Source organism: Mandrillus leucophaeus, unplaced genomic scaffold (genome assembly GCF_000951045.1).
Source record: "Mandrillus leucophaeus isolate KB7577 unplaced genomic scaffold, Mleu.le_1.0 Scaffold1581, whole genome shotgun sequence".
Lineage (NCBI taxonomy): Eukaryota > Metazoa > Chordata > Mammalia > Primates > Cercopithecidae > Mandrillus > Mandrillus leucophaeus.
Window position 1 is genome coordinate 101,518 of NW_012101567.1, and position 8,482 is coordinate 109,999.

Below are 8,482 nucleotides of genomic sequence, written 5' to 3' on the forward strand. Positions count from 1 at the left end.
GGCATGGCCAACGCCCTGCTCCGCACCAGGTCCTAAGCCCAGTCGGAGGCCGTTGCAGCTCTGTGGCAACAGGACCATGTCTGGGACTGCACTCCTGCCCCTCTGACCTGGAGGTCACCGTTTGTGAGAGATAGACACCTTAATTTTATTTTCTTTAGTTGATCAGAATAGAGCAAAATTTTTTTAAAAAATCCACTCCGTTCTCCACCTCCTGAAATGCCTCTGCAGTTGGTTGGAGAAAAGGGCCCGAAGGTCACCGTTTTCAGACAGAAGTTGCCATGTGTGCGCCTGGCACAAGGAGCTTTGCCCCCGCCGCGGCAACTGGTGGACAAGAGACGTGTTTCACCTCCCCAACGTCTGGAGCAGTCTGGAAGACATGGAGATGTTTTGGCCTAGTGCAGTGTCTCTCGGGGTCTCTACTCACCCGGGTGGACATGGCGCTCCCTCCTTGGCCCCTGGGGCTCAGCAGCAGCCATGCAGCCCTCGCCTGCGTCCTGTGGTCATCCCCCGGTGTCACACCGGCAACAAAATAAAGTCGTCGTTGACGTCGACCATAGGCACGTAGAAGGAGGGCACCTTGTTCACGCACAGGGACTAGTGCCCGACAGGGTCCAAATTCTGCGCTTTCAGCTGCCACTCCATCCTCTGCACGGCATTCAGGGCCGCAGCCTCGTGCTGCTGCCGCATGAGGAGGCAGGTCTTCATGCGGTTGTACTTGTCGTGCAAGTCCTGGAGCCAGAAGATGAACTGGTGGGCGTTAAGCCAGTCGCGCACTGACTTGTTCTCATCACCCTGGCTCTCTAGGGGCATGTTTTAAACCTCAGAGTCCAGCAGCATCGTGCCGGTGCTGAATAGCACTGCCTAGTTGGCGATGGTCCTGGCTGCCGGGCAATGAACCTGCAGAATCTCCTGCTCACAGGACACATCAGCTTCTCCTGATCGATGCTGTGCTGCAGAGGCAGCTTTCTCCGGACCGCCTCCTGCTGCCTGAACAGCTCCTTCAGGGACTCCGCCAGCGAGGGAGGGGGTGCGATCACCGGGATGTGGAGCTTGCTGAGCGACTTGCTGTCCAGGAGATAGGATCCCGCGTAGGTGACGTATTCAGCGTGCCACTGGGGTGCCTGTGGCGAGCTGCAGCACAGAATCTTGAGCTTCTCCTGGATGTTCTTCCTGGTCTGCAGGAATTCAAAGTAGGGGTTGGCCCTGTTGCTGTGGTAGGGCTCGATGGTGTCCAGCTTGATGGCGTCCACGATGGTGGCTAGCGTCTGCTGGATCACCTCCGGCGTCTGCTGCGTGAACGTGTTCAGTTGCTGGGTGGAGCGCTGGAAGCAGCGTTTGCCGGATGCTGGGCCTGGGCGTAGTCCCAGTCGGAGCCGCGGGCCTGGGACACACTCATTGGAGTGAGGTGTGCTCTACTTACTCTGATTCACGAGCATCTGCAAGTTCCTGGTCATGTGCTGAGGGTTCTCCCCCACTCTGGGAACTTTCGGGGCTTCGGCCGTGAATTTTGGTTCTGGTTCTGTGGCTTCTCGGTGGATGCTGCACGGAGGGCCTTCGGCTGGGGCGGCAGGACTGGAGGCCTCAGTGTTGTCCTGGGGGCCAGCTCTGTCCACAGCCTGGGCTTGTGCCACAGTGTCCATGGAGGGCGGGGGGCGTTAGGGGCACAAAGGGATGCGGCGGGGGGTGGGGGGCTTCAGCCTTGACCCCCTGGTCTCCGCTCCCCAGTGGGCACTGTTCAGGGGGAACGGGCGTGGGCTCCATGCTGAAGTCCAGATCCCCAGAGACCCTCTTTTCTGGCACTGACTCTGCCTCCGTAGCTTCTAGAGCCACATCCAGCTTTGGCTCCTCTGTGGGGAGCTGGGTGGAGGCCTGGTCGGGAGACAGTGCTGGCTGCTCCTCAGCCACTAAGGCGGGAAGATCCCTACCGTTTACGACCACGGGGCCCCTGGAGAGATCTTTTCTGAAGGAGCAAGACTTTCTTATACGGGTTCTGTTTCAACATCTGGGACATCTTTAGTCTGCAAGGGAAGCTCCGGCAGTGAGAAGGACCACAGGTCCAGGTCGTCTTCGGGGCTGGCGAAGGCGTCTGCCCAGGGCGCCAGATCCACCTGGCCGAGGGTAGACAGGCTGTGGCTGTTGTCCAGGAAGCTATTTTCCAGGGGTTCCAGAGCCTCCACCTGAGCCACAGCCTCAGGGGCCATGTCCAGCGGAGCTTCCGGAAGTCACTTGCAGTTGCTGAAGAAGGACTCCAGCCCGGAGGGAGGGGCTTAAGGAGCCGCCTCTGAGGTAGAGATGGAGGCGGGGATGGCTTCTGCCCAGTCTTTGACGTCCTCCAGTCCTGGCTCAGCGATGGGCAGAGTGTTCCAGGAGAGAGGCGGAAGTGGGGCGGGTATGGCACCTCTGAGGTGCTGAAAGGCCCTGGGGCTGCAGAGTGGAGGGAGTCTGCAGAGCAGAAATATTTCGGGGACTCAGGAAATCTTTGTGGAGACTTCAGCAGGAGGTCTGAGCCCACAGGCCAGCTGACAGGGTTTTCAGAGGCGCTCCCGATCAGACTAGAAGCAAGGGTCTGCTCGGCGGGGTGGGTCCACTCGACAGGCTCCTCTGTAATGATGGTGCTGACCCTCGTCCAGCGGCTCCAGGTAACTGGGCTCTGGGGGGATGATGGGGGCCATAGCCTGCTGGTCCTCGGTGGCGTCCAGGTGCGGGGGAATGGCCCCTTCGAGGGAAGGAACCAACAGCTTATCTCTGGGGGAAGGGCAAGGTTTTGCTTGTAAACTTGAGAAGACGCCCTCTGTAGATGGGGTGACAGTGACAATGGCAGAGCACCGACTTTGGGCGATGGGAGGTCATAGTCTGTGGAATATTACCCTGAGGACAAGCAAGCAAATTTCTCCGTGGGAACCAGGGGCAGGGGCGCCCTGTCTTCCATCTGGTGCGGCAGGGGAGCGTCCTAGCTGGAGGCGGCAGGAACACTCTGTTGCCTGAAGAGCTTGTCTTCCACTCTGAGTTCATCCTAGGGAGTCCTCCTAATATCGACAGAAACCGACCGGTAAATGTTTGTGGAGAGAGTCTTGGCAGGAGCCTGGCTGGCATCTTCCGAAGGCCCACTTGATGTCACAGAGAACCTGTCAAAAAAGGAGGGGGACAGGCGCTGGAAGGGGCAGTGGGCACAGACGTGGAGTGCTGGGAGTCGGCGCAGTCGAACACAAGGTCCGTGTAGTCATCGGCGCTGCAGGAGGGGGTCCTGGGCGTGTGCATCACCTCCTCGTAGCTGGGGCAGGACAGCACCGACGTAGGGGTGGGCACGCCAGTAGGTCGGCTCTAGTCAGGCCTGGAAGACGCAGGCAGGACCTCTTTCATGTGAGGCCCTGCGAGCCAGTCTTTGGAGTCTGCACCTGATCCCGGGTGTAGCTCATTTTTGGCAGCAGGTGGAATAGGAGTCGACTCCTTGAGATTTTTGTCTTTAAACGGAGGGTCCAGCCCAGGTGGTTTCTTGGCAGAAATGTCCAGACCCTTCTTCCACCTGTTGTCTGCCGGCTTCGCCCTCTCCTTGAGGTTGGGATCTCCGGACTGGTGCCTCAGCTTCTCCATCTGCTTCATCTTCTCCTTGTGCCCCTTGTGGCACTCCTCGATCTCCAGGTCCTTCTGGGAGAACATCCTCTCTAAGCTGGTCATCATCAGGTCGACCTCCCCCAGGAGTTTCTCCCTGGGCCTGGCATCTTTCTTGCCTGGGTCTTTGAACTGCGATACTTTATCATGCCCTGTTGCTCATCTTCATAGAGTCGCCCTTTTCTTTCTCTGCACTGTCCTTGAATTTCTCCTTCAGTTTGGCCTCCCTGAGACTTGGGTCCTCCTCCCTGGACTTGTCTTTGAGCAGGCGGGGAGGGCTGTCCTTGTCCCTGGCAGTGGGCTTCTCCTGGGTCCCTGTGATGCCTCAGAAACCAGTCTGCATGCCTGTTCTGGTGCCTCTTCTTCTCCTCTATCAGTTTCTCCCTACGTTTCTGTCTTATTCTTCTCTTTTAGGATGTTGATGGTACTAGATCCATAAGGCTTTAGTTCCTTTTCTATTTTCTTGGAAGGTTCTCTCTCCTAATCACTTTTATCTTTCTTTCTAGTAGAAAATAATTCAATGGTTTTATCTAGCCCATCTTCTATGTCAGCTTTCATGTAAGAAACTCCATAAGCAACCACCTCAGAAAGTCCTTTTCATACTGGCCAGAGTCCTTCCAAGCCCTCCTTGTAATCTCTGCCCTTCGTTTTCTTCTCAGCCTTTTCTTTCTTGGCTTTCTCTCTCAGTAGTGGCTCTTCTTATATGAGGATGAGGATGAGTAGTGTCTGTGCCTCTCCTTCTCTTTCAGCTTCTCCAGGAGGCAGGTGCTCTCCCTGGCCTCCTCCTATGCAGGTGGCTGCCTGAGACAGACCTCCAGGAAGGCAGTCAGCCCTGGCTCCTGCTCTCAGTCCATGAAGCTGTCAGAGGAGACCTCACTGATTTTATCATTGGAGTGTTCTCTGTACTCATGGAGAGCTTCTTCTTCTAACTTTTCAATCAGGCTTTTTTCTGTGTCCGCACTTCTCAAGGACGTCCTCTCCTTGGAATGTTCTTTATCCGACTTCTCTTTGTGTTTGCCTTTAGCCTTGTTTTCAACAGAGTGTTTCTTTTCAGCCTTCTCAGGGAGCTTCTGTTTATTTTTCTTATCTTGCGTGAAATACACTGAAGCTCTTTCCTTGCTGTCCTTATACTTTTCTGGTACTTTGTCCTTCTCCTTGTGCTTTTCAAGGACTTTCTCTTTTTTGTCTCTCACCCCGTCGGCAGCCCCTCTGTCCTTTCTTTTGGCTTTGGGGTTCTTGTCCTTTTGCCTCTCAGGGTGCTGCTCCTCAGAAGAGGACTTCCTGTGTCTGTCGGAGGCCTGGGCCTCCTGCCCTTCCTCCTCCTCCTGGAGGCCATCCACCCTCTGCAAGTGGCTGACCTCTCTCATCTTGAACCCACTCCCTGTGTAGTCGTCTTTGTCATCCACACTCTCTTCTGTGAATACGTCTGCAACATACCAGCTTTTCTCCTTGCCTTTCTTGTCATTTTTGTTTTGTTTTGTTTTTTCAGAGAAGTCTTCTGAGGTAATCTCAGGGAAAGTCTTCTCCTTTTTCTCTTTCCCTTGGTCAAGAAACGCTTTCCTTTCTTTGTCTTTGCCATGTGTGTCTTTATGTTTTTTCCTTGGTATCTTGGTATTTTTTTCTCTTTAAAACATTTATCAAATTCTTTGTCCTTCTGACATTTTTCGAGGATAGATTTCTTACTTTTATCCTTGTTACTGGACTTTTGTTTGTATTTTTCTGGTTTTGTTTTCTCCTTCCTTTCCTTATCAAGGCCGTCCTTCTTCTCTCACGCTGGGTGGTGTGGTTCCCACGGCTCCAGGCCCTTCCCAAAGTCGCAGTCAGACTTTTCCTTGAAGACCATCTGGCAACCACACTCCTTCAGCTCTTCCCGGTGTGCGGTGTGCCTCCTCTGACTTGGCCCTGCTGTCCCTGCGCTCCTTGGAGCTCTGGAGGGTGTCCTTTCTGTCCCGCCCGGCCTCTGTGGACTTTCTTTCCTCTTCTTGTGGTTTTCCGAAAGGTAACCGGGGACACTTGATGCTTTTCAGTCTGGCCTTTTCTCAAAGAGTTTTTATCCAAATAGTCCCTGTCCTTTCGGAAGACGGGCTCTCTGTAGTCTTGTTTCTTCCGGGCCCTGCTCTCCTGCTTACTCTCCTGGCTGTCCTCTTTCACTGTTTCCAAGATCAACTTGGCCACAGAGTCATTCTTCAATCCCTGTAGTCTGTCACTGCAGAGTCCTAGCTGTCCCCCACTTTGAAATCAAAGGATGAATTGGACAAGTCAAAAAACCACCGATTTTGCTGATTGCCAGAAAGGCTAAATTTGGTGTCTTTATTCTCCAGAAACTGATTTTTATTAAAATATTCATCAAAAGCAGAATCTTCCCTATAAACTTTTTCTTGAGTTTTTCTTTATCTTCTTTAAAAGTCTCCTTCTCTTTTGAAATGTTGTCCTTTTTTTTTTTTTTTTTTTTCCAGACAGAGTCTCACTCTGTTGCTCAGGCTGGAGTGCAGTGGCACAATCTCGGTTCACTGCAAGCTCCGCCTACAGGGTTCATGCCATTCTCCTGCCTCAGCCTCCCAAGTAGCTGGGACTACAGGCGCCCGCTACCACACCCGCCTATTTTTTTTTTTTTTTTTTTTTTTTTTTTTTTTTATTTTTAAGTAGAGACGGGGTTTCACCGTGTTAGCCAGGATGGTCTCTATCTCCTGACCTCATGATCCGCCCACCTCGGCCTCCCAAAGTGCTGGGATTACAGGCGTGAGTCACCGCTCCCGGCCTGTCCTCTTTTAAATCATTCTTTTTCTCTAATTTTTAGGGCTGGTGTTTTGACTTCTTCTTTCTCTACTCTTTATACAGTCTCAGTTTTTGTTCTTTTGAAGACTTTTCATTCAGAGATTTCTCCTTTTCTGTTTTATTCCAACAGTCTTTCTCTTCTTGGAAAGATCTGCTGATGTCTTTGTTCATGTCTTTGATTCTCTTCAGTGATTTTTCATCTTTGGAGACCTTATGATCTCATCTTTACGGAGCCATTCTTTCTCTCCTGATTTCATTTTGCTAAGTTTCGCTTCTTTTTTAAAGTGGTCTCGATCATGCTTTAACACTTTTATTTTCAGTAGAAATATCATTCTCTAAAAGTATAGCCTTATCTGACTTTTGCTTGTAGTCATCTTATTCATATGTAAAACTTTTCAATTTCAGCTCTTGGCTGATAGAACACTGTCCCTTCTCCTTGTTTTTGTGTTTTTGTTTTGTTTTATGTTTTTTGACAGCTTTCCCCTTCTTGTCCATCTTGAGGAGGGTGCCTCTGTGCTGGAGAGGAAGGGGCTTCTCTTCTCGGACAGGGAGCCCTGCAGCCTGCCCAGCTTCCTGTGCTCCTGCTTCTTCCTCACTGGCTTCAGCAATTCCACACTGGAGCCCTCAGAGGAATAATCAGACTCGCTTGTCAGTCTCTTCCATGTGGAGTCTGATAAAGAACTGACCTCTGACCAAGCCAGGAGAGAAATGGTTTTCCAGTTGTCTGTCTGCCAGTGCTTGGTGTGCTGGTCTGTGTGGTTGGGGTACTGCTTCTGGGTGGCAGAGCCCCCTTGAGATGAGGTGGAGGAAGCGGACAGGGAGATGAACAGGGAGGGGTCCTTCAGCACCAGTGGGGACCCCTTGAGGCAGCTGGAGCTCCCCACGGAGTCCCTGTCACCCTCCCTACTCTTTGAGGACTCACTCTCCAACTCTGAGGAACAGAACTTGTCGATCCATTTTCCAAAGCGAACCTCTCTGCCTTTTGTTTCTTTCCTTCACTTCTTTTTCATTTTATTTTATTTGTCCTTCTGCTGCTTGGCATTAGAAGCCTCTTGTGTCTTACTACCAGGCAATATCGTATGTGCCGAGAGTCTCAGCTTCTCTCCTGTCCCCATGGTGACACTCACATCCTCCTCGTCTGATGTGTCCGACGGGATATGATGGGATGCTTTCTTTTGTGCAATAGTGTTATTTTCAGTGTAACTTTTAACCTCCATTTTGGGTGTAGAGGTAAAACTATTGGATTTCATTTCGTTTCTTTTCTGTAATATTTTTTCAACAGATGCACCTTCCTCTTCTATTTCAGAGACTATTCTTTTTCTTTCTCTTCTATTTCAGAGACTATTTCTTTCTCTTCTATTCAGAGCACCTTTCTCTTCTATTTCAGTGGCTCATAGATATATGGTAAAAAATAAAAAATAGTGTCTTAGATGGCTTCTTCTACTCTTTCAACAACCTTCTTTCTAATTATGGCTACTTACCACTTCTCTGCTTTCATGAATATCTAACTTGTGTTCAATAACCACAAAGTATCAATATCAGCTAATACCTATTCTACATCTTGCAAATAAATAGTGGGATTTTATATGCTACTTTAGGCCAGTGTGAAAAGAATCTTACATGTTTCACTTATATTATTTTCTAATCACTTTTTAACTTAACAGTTTCCCTAAAGAAAATACAAGCTTCAAGATAGCACCACCAACAAAAAGTCAATTTTGTATGTCTACCTTCTTGTAATAGAGTGAATTATTGTTTCCAATTCATCAGTTCCATGTAGTAGTTATTTATATACTCATCTTCATACCATTGTCATGGCTTCCTTTACCTCCATTGACTTGGTGCTTGGCCATAATCACTTGTTTTGATGAACATAATGCTAATGGACAAGATATGAGTGAACACTTGAAATGAGCATGTATGATTGACTTTGTGCTCTTCTCTTCCATCTTTTTCCATTGGCAGTGTCAGCTTGCACTTCCTCTGATCCAAGGATAATGAGTAACACTTAGAGCAGACTTAGAACAACCTCAGAGATTGGGGCCAAACACAGCTGAGCCTAGCCTAGATGGCCAAACCTGAGATGATGTGAAGACAT

At 50.3% G+C, this 8,482-nt stretch overlaps 1 pseudogene; it reads right to left on the bottom strand.

The window, feature by feature from the left end:
• Positions 1-513: 513 nt before the first annotated feature.
• Positions 514-8,218, bottom strand: LOC105536372 (annotated as a pseudogene).
• Positions 8,219-8,482: the final 264 nt, after the last annotated feature.